Below are 13474 nucleotides of genomic sequence, written 5' to 3' on the forward strand. Positions count from 1 at the left end.
TCATCATATAGCAGCAGCAGCATCTCATAGCAACTCATCATACAGCAGCAGCAGCTCATAGCAATTCATCCTATAGCAGCAGCAGGAGCAGCTCATAGCAATGCATCATATAGCAGCAGCAGAAGCAGCTCATAGCAATTCATTCTATAGCAGCAGCAGGAGCAGCTCATAGCAATGCATCATATAGCAGCAGCAGAAGCAGCTCATAGCAATTCATCGTATAGTGGATCAGAATGAAAATTTGGCAAAAAATCAGAGGAGATCCTCACCTTGTTGGATGAGCTCATCCTTCAACAGCACCTCAAGGCCATGGCCTGGGAGGAGGGCAGGGGGAACAAGGTGCCTTCTGTCACAGTGTGGCATCATCCGTAGTTGTGCAGCGCCAGCCGGAGTAGTTCATTGGATGAACCACAGTGGAGTAACTGCTGGAGACCATGAGAATGAGGGGCGGCGCCAGAGGGAGGAGCAGCCAGGGAGATTTGCCCCTATCCGCCGGCCATGTACCCTAGCTGGACATAGCATCATCGAGGACCAGGCCAGATGGGACCAGTGGCGACGGCTTGCTGGAGGAACCCTAGTGCTGCAGGCAGGGGATCGAGGTAGAGGGAAAGGGGAGAGAAGATGCAAGCGGGCAGGGCAATGAATGCTTGCTTGTTTGTTTTTACTTGAGGGTCAGGTGTGACACGGGCGTCAGCAGTTGCATTTTGAGTGTAATATAGGCATACAACAGAGTCATTTCACTATTCCCCTTCCCTTCAATTTTTAGTGAGGTTCTACCCGAAACACCCCCCTCCAAAGCGAAATTAGTTAAGCCCAAGCCCATAACTCAAAAATGACTTCTTTACATCTTTTATGGCTTATTTTGACAATATGCCCTGAAAATGCGGAATCGAACTGGCCCTTAACCTGCAATTCAATTGTGCGTGCAATGATGAATCACTCATGCCTGCTATCTATACATTTAGGCATCATCATACATGGCATAACCTAATACATGTGCATTCCATTGTAGAATCTGGAATATGCAATGTTTATGTTAGTTCATACGTTGCACATGATGTTTAAATGCCCCTTAAATCTGGTCAGTCAAGTGATGGTCTTTAAGCCTCCTTCTCTGCTTCTTTTCTTGATATGTAAGATTTGCTCACACATACGTTCAATTTCTTGTTTGCATCAGCCAGCCATACTAGGACTGTTTTCTTTGATTACTTGTTGTCCTTGACCTAACACTCTAACAGAGCTTGTCAACGATTTAAACACTAAGGGCTTTTGTAGTGGGGCCTTGTCTAACTCATAGGTGATATAAAGGTTTGGCTGTACACTACAGTAGGCTCTCCAAGAGTACCTGGAGATCCAGTTCGAAGGTATGCCTAGTTTTTACATAGTGCAGACATAATAAATGCTCATTTCATTGTGTGCAAGTGCAAGAGATGCGACATGTTTCATTATGTTGTGTTGTTTTGTTATAATCTCATCCTTTTGTGTTCACAGACTGGAAAGTATGCATATTTATCTTCCAACGAGACGAGTAACTAGTTTGTGTCACCTTGCAGAGGGGGTGCAATGAAGATAAGATTGAGGATTTCCAAGTACAAGATGTTAGGAAGGAGCCTTGCAAGAGAAGTAGGAGCTGCGCTGAGCCTCTTCAACCTGCTAAGGTAAGTCACTGTATGCAACTCAACAGTTCAATTCCTTGTTTGTTTCAGGCATAGTTAATTTTCTCTTTTCAATTGCTTTATTTGTCCTCACTTAATGAGATGCCCAAATAATTATGCCTGATGTTCGGTACTTGTATCACTATTAGTTGACATAATTAAAGGCGTTACCATTTAATTACTCTGCCGAAGTGTGCCTGAAGCTTTGAAGTCTATTAACCAACTATTATTGCATGAGGCTCACAATCTAGTTTATACTACGCTAATGATTGCATAGTTTTGCCTACTGTAGTATGTTTGTATGAAACCATCTGCTGTTCATTATGCTCCCTAAGACTTTAATTGAGGTACAGAATGGCCAACTGCTTGCTTACTTATACACAACGTGCTGTCTAAATTTGTAACTTGTCTGTGTTTTCGATTGGGCCCCAACATCATGCTCCTCTGGTGAGCTAAGTGGGATTTCTATATGCAGGCTGCCCAGACTATCTTTTATAATTTTTAAAATATCACCTGCTTATGCTTCATGACGTGTAACATTTTTTTTTGAAAGTGACGTGTAACATTATTGTTAGTCCTGTTTTGCCATGTAGTACAAAATAGTGTCTTGTTCGCTTCACTGTTGTAACTATATTTTTGCCCTAGTCATGTGTACTTACAGAAACATTTCAGGATGAAGTGACATCAACACAAAAATCTGTGAGTAGTGTGGCTTGGCCGTTACCGAATGATTATGGATTGGAATTGGAATGTGCTGATGTCCTCGAGCATCAACTAGAGGTCGCAAGACAACATGTACATGATTCTCAATGTATAATCAACAAGTTGAGACTGGACATGCGGGTATTAGATGCAGGAGTCAAAAAAAGGAAACAAGACATCGAGGTAACCATGAAGGAATTGGGGATTTTGCAGACTGAAATTTGTGCTAGCTGAATCCGGCCAATCCTATTTTCTGAAGAGATTATAGTTCAAATGGAGTTAAGTTGATGCGTGTCCATGATGTATGAGCTGTATTTGCCCAGTGTATGTAATTTGCTGTTTGTGTATGCTTTATTATCACCTGTGCTGAACCCTAATGCCCAGTGGGTATAATCGGCTGTAATTTCTTTATTGTGTAGTCTAGGATTATTCTACCTTTCTATGCCTTGATCTCTTTGTTGTATAGTGTATGCTTTTTAGAGGTGATAGTATTGAGTAGGATAATTCTTTGAATATGCTATATCGTTCAAACGGGGGCCAACTCGCCCGACCATGGCCCTTCACGGGCCGTCGGATCCATGGGCCTTCTACTTCTCGCAGGATCCATGGGCCTTCTACGTCTCGCAGGATCCATGGGCCTTCTACGTCTCGCAGGATCCATGGGCCTTCTACGTCTCGCAAGATCCATGGGCCTTCTACGTCACGTAGGATCCATGGGCCGCCGACTCATTTATGGGTCTTGTACGGGCCTTTAATGGGCCGTAGATGGGCCTATAATGGAAATCGTACGTTTTATGGGCTGACCATAACGGGCCGTTAATAGGCCGTATTTGGTGATGCTATGAAAATGGCCCAACAGACTAACGGACCACAAACAGGCCGACTGTAATGACGGGCTGAATTTGGCCCACAAGCAGAAAATGACAGTAATGGGCCGTAAGTAACCGAATGCTGCAAATGAGCCCAAGAATAAATGGGCCCTCAGAAGGCCGAAAGTTAACTTGGGCTGGAAACGGCCCAATGGAATAACCGCCCGTTAATGGGTATAAAGTGTTACATTGTTCATTACGGGCCAGTTTCACCGCGGGCCTCTAAAGGGTGTAAAGTAATACATTGTTCATTACGGGCCAATTTCAGCACGGGCCGCTAATGGGCCAAGAGTTACAAAGGGCCTCATATGGGCTGAAAGACGTCATGGTCCATACATGGGCCAGAAGTGAAAACGGGCTGGAATCATATTGGATGGCCCAAATGACGCTACTGGGCCTAATTTGCATAGGGCGTAATGGGCCTTGGGTTAGCGGGTTGTAAATGGGCTATATGCTAACAGGCCGTTAACAGGCTTTCCATGGGCCGGCCCGCCAGCTTTTGACCACGTCAAACGGGTCGGCCTTTTCACAGGAATGCGCCACTGTTGGGTTGTGCCACGTGTCGACGTATCATAGGCGCCTTCTGTCCTGTGAGTGGATGGCATTTGTCCCAATGATGAGCCGACACGTGTTTCCTCCAGCCAATGATGATTTTACATGTGCAAAATCCCCATTGGCCAGGGCTGTTAACGGGTTATCAGATCCAAAACCCGACCTGATAGCTTAACAGCGTTCCGTTACGGTGGATGCCATGTGTCGGTCACCCTTGACGAAAGCACTTCTATGACGCGCGATTTATCGTCATGGAAGTGGACACTTCCGTGATGATAATTTTGGTAATGTCATGGAACACTTCTACGACAGCACAGGTATGACTATCTTGATTCTGTCATAAAATCGTCATGGATGTACATGCATGATAAAAAACACGACCTACTATGACAAACACGTATCATCACGGAAGTGTATTTTTTTGTAGTGAAGGGAATCCTCAACACCATAAGTCACCATGACATAGCACACTTCGTTGACTTGGCGGCCATAGTATAGAAGTATTGTGCGATGGGAAGCCCCTGGAAAACCCAAACAAAATTCTAGGATCCTCCGGCTCTCACTAAACCCCTCGTCCGAACTAAAAGGGTGGACTCTCGCAAGTCACCCGATCCAATTACAAAGAAACCAAAGCCCACTACAGGGTGTAGAACCGTATTAGAGGGATGGCTCAATGGGCCATGCAAAATTCACAGCACACCGGATACCATACCAACACACAGCCTTAGAGCATGTTGGATACTCCGGCAGGTGGCCAAGAGCGGCGAGGATCTCCTCATCAATGATACTGCAGAGCATCATCCTGCGGAAAATAACAATACAGTATTGACAGTCTTCGAGACTTTCGCCTCAAATAACAGGCGCAAGCGAGCACTCCGCAGCCTCGCTGAAGTCTGCCACATTGCAGCAATAAATCCATGGAACGATACGGCCATAACCTTCAATGCCAGTGACGAACCTCAATTCTGAGCAGTCCGAGCACCAGCCGCTTTGGTCCTTAGTCCAATTGTGGACGGCTTCCGGCTTACTAAAGTGCTCATGGACGGTGGCAGCGGATTAAACCTCATCTACGAGGAAACTCTCAACAAAATGGAAATAGACAAGAGCTGCATTGAGCAAAGCAGCAGACCTTCAGAGGAATCATCCCTAGTCGGGAGGCATGATGCGCGGGAAAAATCACACTAGATGTGGTATTCGGCACGCTGGAGAATTATAGGTCCGAAGAAATCACATTCCAAGTGGCCCCGTTCAGTAGCAGATACCACGCCCTTTTAGGGTGGGATGCATTCACGAGCTTCCAAGCTATACCCCATTATGGGTACATGAAGCTTAAGATGCCCGGGACCAATCGAATCATCACTCTAGCTAGTGATCTGGACGTAGCACTCCGCGCCGAAAATAAAACCGCCACACTGTCCCTTGAGGCATTATCCAAAGCCCTCGCGGCCGAAGAACTAATTGCGCTGCGCTCCATAGTGGACAAGGATGACATGATACTCGACAAACGACCCAAGTCCACCTCTTTCAAACCAGCGGACGAAATAGTCAAATTCCAGGTCCACCCAACAGACTCGACAAAAATAGCATCCATCGAGGCACAGCTGAACCCCACAATAGACGCTGCACTGCGAGAGTTCTTGCGCAAGAATTGGGACATCTTCGCCTGGCATCCTTCAGACATGCCAGGTATCCCACGCAGGCTGCCCGAGCATAGCCTAAACATATTGAAAGGATACAAGCCAGTCAAGCAGACTCTTCGGCGTTTTTCAGAACCTAAGTGACAAGCCATGGGAGAGGAACTAGCTAAGTTACTCGAGGCCGGATTCATCAGAAAAATAAAACATCCGGACTGGCTAGCAAACCTGGTGATGGTACCAAAGAAGGACAATCCTGGTGCCTATGTGTCAATTTCAAGGACCTCAATAAGGCTTGCCCCAAGGATCCCATCCCTCTCCCCCACATCGATCAAATCATCGACGCTACCGCAGGACACGACTCATCGTGCTTCCTCGACGCATACTCCGGATACCATCAAATCAAGATGGCAGAGTCCGATCAAGCCACAATGGCATTCATCACTCCATACGGCCCCTTCTGTTTTAACACCATGCCTTTCGGGCTCAAAAATGCCGGCACAACCTATCAACGCTTGATTCAGACATGCATGGAAAAACAAATCGGCAAAACAGTTGAGGCATCCATAGACGACGTGGTCATCAAAACCAGACACGTCGAGTCTTTAATAGACGACCTAATGCTTATGTTCGACAATCTCCGAACATATGACATCAAGCTAAATCCGGAAAAATGTGTTTTCGGCGTTCCTGCCGGAAAGCTCCTGGGCTTCATCATTTCCAATAGAGGAATTGAAGCAAATCTGGCTAAAATCCGAGCTCTGTCACAGTTGGCTACCCCAACAGACCTCAAGAAAATCCAGAAATTAATTGGATGCAGGGCTGTCCTAAGCCGCTTTATCTCCTGATTGGGAGAAAAGGCACTACCTCTCTATCGTCTTCTTTGACTAACCGAACACTTCGAGTGGACGGATGCGGCCACGGCCGGACTGGAAGAAATAAAGGCCCTCTTGGCCAGCAATCCAATCCTGGCCGCGCCAAATATCGGCAAACCCATGCTATTATATATAGCTGCAACGCACGAGGTTGTATGCGCAGTGCTCATCGTCGAACGAGAGGAGGACGAACATAAATTCTCGCTTCAAAAGTCGGTATACTACGTATCCACTGTCCTCACACCATGCAAGTCACGGTACCCACATTATCAAAAGATAGCATACGCGGTCTTCATGGCATCCCAGAAACTACGACACTACTTCCAAGAGTGTTCAATCACGGTGGACTCTAAAATACCACTCAACGATATAATAAATAACCGCGATGCCACGGGCCGGATTGCTAAGTGGGCCATCGAGCTCCTCCCGTTCAACATCATATATAAACCATGGCGAGCCATTAAGTCGCAAGTACTGGCTGACTTTGTTGCCGAATGGACAGAAGCCGAACTCCCTAAAGAGTACGGCGCATACTCCAATTGGATCATGCACTTTGACGGCTCTAAGATGTTGGCTGATCTGGGAGCGGGTGTTGTCCTGACATCCCCCACTGGAGATACGGTCCAATATGTACTACAAATACTATACACAGACTCCAACAATGCAGCCGAATACGAGACTCTGTTGCACGGTCTTCGAATGGCGGTCCCCAAGGGCATTCAACGCCTAGATGTGGGGGGGGATTCGAACCTCGCAATATCTCAAATAAATGGAGACTTTGACGCCAAGGACCCGAAAATGGCGGCTTACCGCAATCGGTCCTCAAAATGTCAGCTCGGTTCGAGGGGCTCGAATTCCATCATGTGGTCCGAGAAAACAATCAAGCAGCGGATATCCTCGCCCGCATCGGCACTAAACGCGACCCCGTCCCGCACAATATCTTCTTGGAAAGGCTTTTCAAGTCGTCTGTGGTGTGGCAAGCGGAGACCGGCAATACTAGTCTAGATCAGACCACAACCCCAGATCCCGAACACACTGACATAATCGGAGGCTCCGCCACCGAAATAACACCTTCGACCCACGTGATCATGGTTGTCATCGCCCCGTGGACAGAACCCTTCTTAGCCTACCTAAATAGGCAGGAACTCCTCGAGGACCAAAATGAGGCACGTTGCATTGTGCGGCGCTCTAAAGCCTACAAGGTCCACGAGGGAGAGCTTTATAAGAAAAGCGTGACTGGAGTGCTCGAAAGGTGTATATCCGAAGAGGAAGGGCGGAAGCTATTGGCCAAAATTCGTGTCGGGCTCGGCGGCCACCACGCCGCAGCTTGGGCCCTTGTAAGCAAGGCCTTCCATACAGGTTTCTACTGGCCGACAACCCGAGAAGACGCACAGAACCTCGTCCAACATTGCGTCGGTTTCCAGCTTTTTGCAAATCAAAGCCATATGCCACCTACCGCTCTCCAAACAATCCCCATAACTTGGCTCTTTGCGGTCTGGGGGCTCGATATGGTTGGACCCCTTAAAGGAGGAAGCCATAAGAAAAAAAATACTTGTTAGTCATGGTGGAAAAATTCACCAAATGGATAGAAGCCAAACCAGTTAAAACGCCCAAATCCGGACCAGTGCTAGACTTCATATTAGGGGTCGTACACCATTACGGTGTCCCCCACAGCATCATCACCGATAATGGCTCCAACTTCACAACCAACGAGGTGAAAACTTGGTGCGGCAACATGGGCATTAAGCTCGACTACGCCTCCATCTATCACCCCCAAACAAACGGTCAAGTATCATGAGAAAATGGTCTTATTATGAGCGGCATCAAACCCAGACTAGTGCGATCTTTGAAGGAATCAGATACGCACTGGGTCGAGGAGCTCGACTCCGTACTATGGGGCTGCAGACCACGCCGAATCGCACTACCGGATACACACCATTTTTTATGGTGTACGGTGCACAGGCGGTATTGCCCTGCGATATCATTCATGACTCACCTTGAGTGCGCATGTACGAAGAGAGAGAAGCCGAGCTGGATCGGCAGGACAGTTTAGATGCCCTAGAGGAGGAGCGTGACATCGCAAAAGCCCGTTCTGCATTCTATCAGCAACAGGCTCGAAGGTATCAAAGCAGAGAAGTATGGGCAAAAACTTATAACGTTGGCGAACTCGTTCTATTCCTACCAGAGAAGAAAAAGGACAAGCTCAAGCCAAGTGGGAGGGTCCCTTCATCATCGATAAAGTTCTCATCGGAGGAGCGTACCGTCTGCGTGATGCATCTGATAATCGACTCGAGCCAAACCCATGGAATGCGTCCAAGCCCCAAAGATTCTACGCCTAGTGCCGAACTCTGTGTTCGTCTCCTTACCGCCGCCTTTTTTTAGTTATATCCTTTTCCTTTCTTTCTTTCTTCCTTTTTTATGGCCTTAAAAGCTTCAAGTGTGCCTTGACTACACAATCTTGACGCGCTATGCGCGCTCATTATACCTGGGGGCTTCTTATACAGAAGCTTAATATAATTATCTCCCAGACTTTATGCCCACTACATATGTGTCACTTTTCCATATGTACCTTTTTTCGCCATTATATGCATCGATATGACTTAAGTTTTGGCCAAGCTAGGTTTCCTGGCTCATGTGTTTATGCCCTACGTTCCCGTTAGTTCAACTAGGGCATAAGGGGAGCACCTCTGCAATTGTTACTGTCGGGTCAGCCGGACGTGTACCTCTGACTGGGTGATGCCGAAAGCTAGCGTTCTTAAGGAAATATTCGATCGGTGAACAAAAGATGATTTTTACCTATTTACAATTTAAAACCCCATATATTTCATATCATGCGTCTCTGTTCGCAGTTCGGACATGCACATTAATGCATGCGTACCCAGGGAAAGGAACCCTTAACGGAACTATTCTCCCTGGAAGATGTTTCTTACTATCCATTTAATATAACATAACTAGTTGGGAACTTGTCTGTTCAAGCACTTATCACCCCTACGCCTGGTTTCCACGCATACCCCGGTTTACATAACTGAGCAGGTATTCGAATACACTCCGGACTGTCGGGTCCAGAGGTTGAAGCGAAAAGGTCCGCCATGACAAATGATTTACAATCCGGCTAGGGACAAAATATGTCATTTGAAGTACACAGTCACTTAGACTGACTAAATTCTTCTTCTATACCATCCAACAGGATGTCTAGCCTACAATCCTGATGGGAATACTTTGCAGCTAATCCTACCTGGTCATATACCAGACTAATGGGGATCTCTTTCCCATCTGACCCTATAGGCCCGATCTCGGCCATGTGATTCGGGTCATCCTTGGTGTACCGCGTCTTCACCATGGCCCGGGCTTCCCTCGCACCTTGTCGGCAGGCCGATATCTTGCATAATCGGAAGCGCCGCCGCGCTCCTTTGAGCATCTCTACAAGCTCCCCCATGCCTCCCGGCAGGGAACGGATGGCCACAAGGCCTGGGCAATACCCTTCATCACCTGCCGAACTTGTTCGTGCAGTTGTGAGAGCTCTTGTAGAAGATCGCCTGCGGATCCGGGCATCTCCTCTTCAGGACGACCTGTAAGCATACCTACAGACATAACTCTATTAGCCCGTTTCTTCGCCGAACTGTGTAAAGGTTCATTCGAGAACTTACTAAAAATGCCACGTCAAAGCCTATTATTTTCCTTCACGGAGTCAGCAAGCTGGGCCTGAACATCTTTTAATTCAATGCCCAGCTGGGTATTGGCATCTTGGAGATCGTTCTTCTCTCGTCTAACCCGTGTAAGCACATGCTCGCCATCCTCTAGCTGTTGTTTATCTTGTTGCTCATCCTCTTGTGCGATCCCCGGATTCCCTTCGGGATTATCTGCAGAATCTATTATTAGATTCCCAAGCATGCCGAACACTAACTGGTACACGTAATTACATTCTTTTTGAGACAAGTATTACCAGATGAGGTCTTCTTAGATTCCTCCATTCCGGCAACTGTGGCCCTTAGCCGGGCTTTGCACTCCTCCAGCTCTTGGGACAAATGGGTATTCTTCTCTGTAAGAACCTATGCATACATTGATCCTTAAATTAGTTGTGCCAACTATTTCAAGTCTCAGGGGCTACTGATATGCATAATTATCAGATTTTCTTACCCGTATATCCTTTAAATACTGGTCCATGGCTCTAGCAAGACCACCTTGAGCAGCTCGAATGTACGCGTCTCCTGAGTTGAAGGCATTGAACGCCTCTTCGGAGAAATTAGGGTCTCAGAGTATGGCCCGTCGACGCCTGTGATTCATGGCGCTCTCCACTTTGGAATTTGCAGCGGATATTCTATCTGCATCCTCTCTAGGAGTACCGTCCGGTGTTGTCCCCATGTTAGCCTCCGCCCCTGAGTCCGGCTCCAGAGTCTGGCTGGTGGAGGCGTGGCCAGCAGGCTCTCCAGACACAGTCCAGCGAGCGCTTTTTCTGCCATGGAACCATGAAAATTGTTATATCTTAAAAGACGATAGTCACGTAGCAGGTTTTTAATCATACCTCTGCGACAACGTCTCAGTCCTAATCGCCTTCCTTTTAAGCCTAACCGGCTTCGGTGCCCCTTGTTGACGAGTCACTACGGGTTCGGCACGGCGCCCTGATGGCCTTCCCTGTAAAACGTAATACATGTGCGGTGGGCAAGGCGCAAAGAAGGGATCCTTCTCGGAAGTTAGGACTCCGGCTTTACTTACGTGTGATACAGGGAGTAGGCTGGGATAATCAGCTATGATGGCCACTAAAGCACCGTCACAGCTTAACTGGTAAAACATCCTGTCGACGAGCTCCACAAATATGTCCTGATCTTCTTCAAGTCCGGGGTCGATGGCCCGGTCAGGGTCCTCTGGCTGTGGAGACGGGCTGTGGACCTCCCACACATCTTTTCGTAGTTCCTGCTATGAATTAGCAAGGTAAATATTTGTGATGAAGAATGCAGGAATGAATGGCGTTGAGTAAAAGATAGCGGCTCACCCAGCTTGGGGGGTTGTACATGGAAAATCCATCCCGTGGCTTAATGCGGATAAACTCCGCTTCTTCTCCTTTATACAAATCGGACAGTATTTTCGCCAGAGTGGTGGCGGAGTCTGGACCTTTACAACCGCAGCGGGTGGCATCGTCTTCTCCATTGAAGTTTCACATGGGTTTCCCCCGATACTGGAGTGGCTGCACCCCCCGCATTATGCATATTGGCATAACTTCGATTATTGTCAATCCTGATTTGGCCAGGATTTTTATCCTGCCAATCAGATAAAGGACCTATCTGTTATCTTCCTCCTGGGGGCTCCGGGGACGCCAGCTGCGGTGTTTCTTTAGTGGGGCACTGATAAACTCAGGAAGGCCCATCCAGATAGGGTCCGGAAGAGGTATGTCATCTATATAAAACCATTCCGAAGGCCAGTCTTCGGATGTCTCCTTGGGAGTGTCGGATAGGTATCTGGTCCCGGCGATGCGCCATATTTAGGCTCCGCCCACTTGATATATTGATCCCTCATGATTACGAGGGACGAGGCAGAATAGCCTCTTCCATAGCTTGAAATGAGCTTCACAGCCCAGAAATAGCTCGCAAAGGGCGACATAACCTGCGATGTGCAGTATGGAAGCAGGAGTGAAGTTATGCAGCTGGAGGCCGTAGTACTCCAGGAGCCCGCGGAGGAACGGATGGATTGGAAATCTGAGGCCCCTCGGCAAGTAAGGGACAAGGCATACTCGCTCCCCCCTGGACGGGTTGGGGAAACTCTCTGCTTGCTCCCCGCCATCGTAAGTGGCTAGTCCGGCTCGGACGGGGACAATATATGCAGGCGGGAGAAACCTCTGGGTCTGCAACTCCACCAATTGGCCATGGGATAGGAAACACTTCTCCCAATCACCTAGCTTAGCACTACGGGAGCGAGAAGAGGAGCTGCAGCGGCCGGCCATGATGGGATGGATTTTTTCGGGCGCGCTTTGATGGATTTTCGCTGGGGGAAGATGGTGTGATTTGGATATGAGGATCCCCGTCCCTTTAATAGGCGGTTTACTTACATGGTCAGGGTGGCAAATGTAAAAATTCTCCGACTTCTCGCATTCGCTCGACACGTGGAGACTGCCATTATTAAGGTACAGAAGCCGAGGAGTACAACATAATGGGAAGCCGGACACTGCTCGTTACAACAGGTACTCAGGGATTTTGGAGAAGAACCCGCCTTGCAATGTCGAAGACAATCTGCACGTCGGACTCATCGTCATTGAAGCCTAGTTTAGGGGCTACTAAGGGAGTCCTGGATTAGGGGGTCCTCGGACAGCCGGACTATATATTTTGGCCGGACTATTGGACTATGAAGATGCAAGATTGAAGACTTCGTCCCGTGTCCGGGTGGGACTCTCCTTTGCGTGGAAGGCAAGCTTGGCAATTCGGATATGTAGATATCCTTCTCTGTAATCGACTCTGTGTAACCCTATCCTCCTCCGGTGTCTATATAAACCGGAGGGTTTAGTCCTAGGACAACAACAATCATAATCATAGGCTAGCTTCTAGGGTTTAGCCTCTACGATCTCGTGGTAGATCAACTCTTGTAATACTCATATCATCAAGATCAATCAAGCAGGAAGTAGGGTATTACCTCCATAGAGAGGGCCCAAACCTGGGTAAACATTGTGTCCCCCGCCTCTTGTTACCATTAGCCTTAGACGCACAGTTCGGGACCCCCTACCTGAGATCCGCTGGTTTGACATCGATAGTAGGTGCCCTGACTAGGGGCAGTTCTTTTGCTTGCTTTTTTGGGCTTCCAGAATAAGCTGCCCCCTACCCAGCTTACTCTAGAAGCCCAACCGAAATTTTATTTTTAGAAGCCTACTACTCAAGTATTAACGACTAGGCTTCTAAAAAACAAATTTGGTTGGGCTTCTAGAATAAGCTCTACCCAGCTTATTCTAGAAGCCACCAAAAGAACTGACCCTAAACAGTTACCGTGGCGCGTAAAACAGCTGCCATGCATGGCCGCTGTCAACAAAGCATGTTTCATTATATTATTTTTTTGAAAATATAATATAATATCAAGTGCTAGATATCAATTACACCCAGCCTCTGCACCAACAATATGCATCAAAATATCCAGATTGCACACACCCAAAAAACAAAAAGAAAAGAGAAAGAAGAAAATACTACCCTGCCACGGTGATCAATCACCCG

This window comes from Triticum aestivum, chromosome 5B, assembly GCF_018294505.1.
Source record: "Triticum aestivum cultivar Chinese Spring chromosome 5B, IWGSC CS RefSeq v2.1, whole genome shotgun sequence".
NCBI classification, from domain to species: domain Eukaryota; kingdom Viridiplantae; phylum Streptophyta; class Magnoliopsida; order Poales; family Poaceae; genus Triticum; species Triticum aestivum.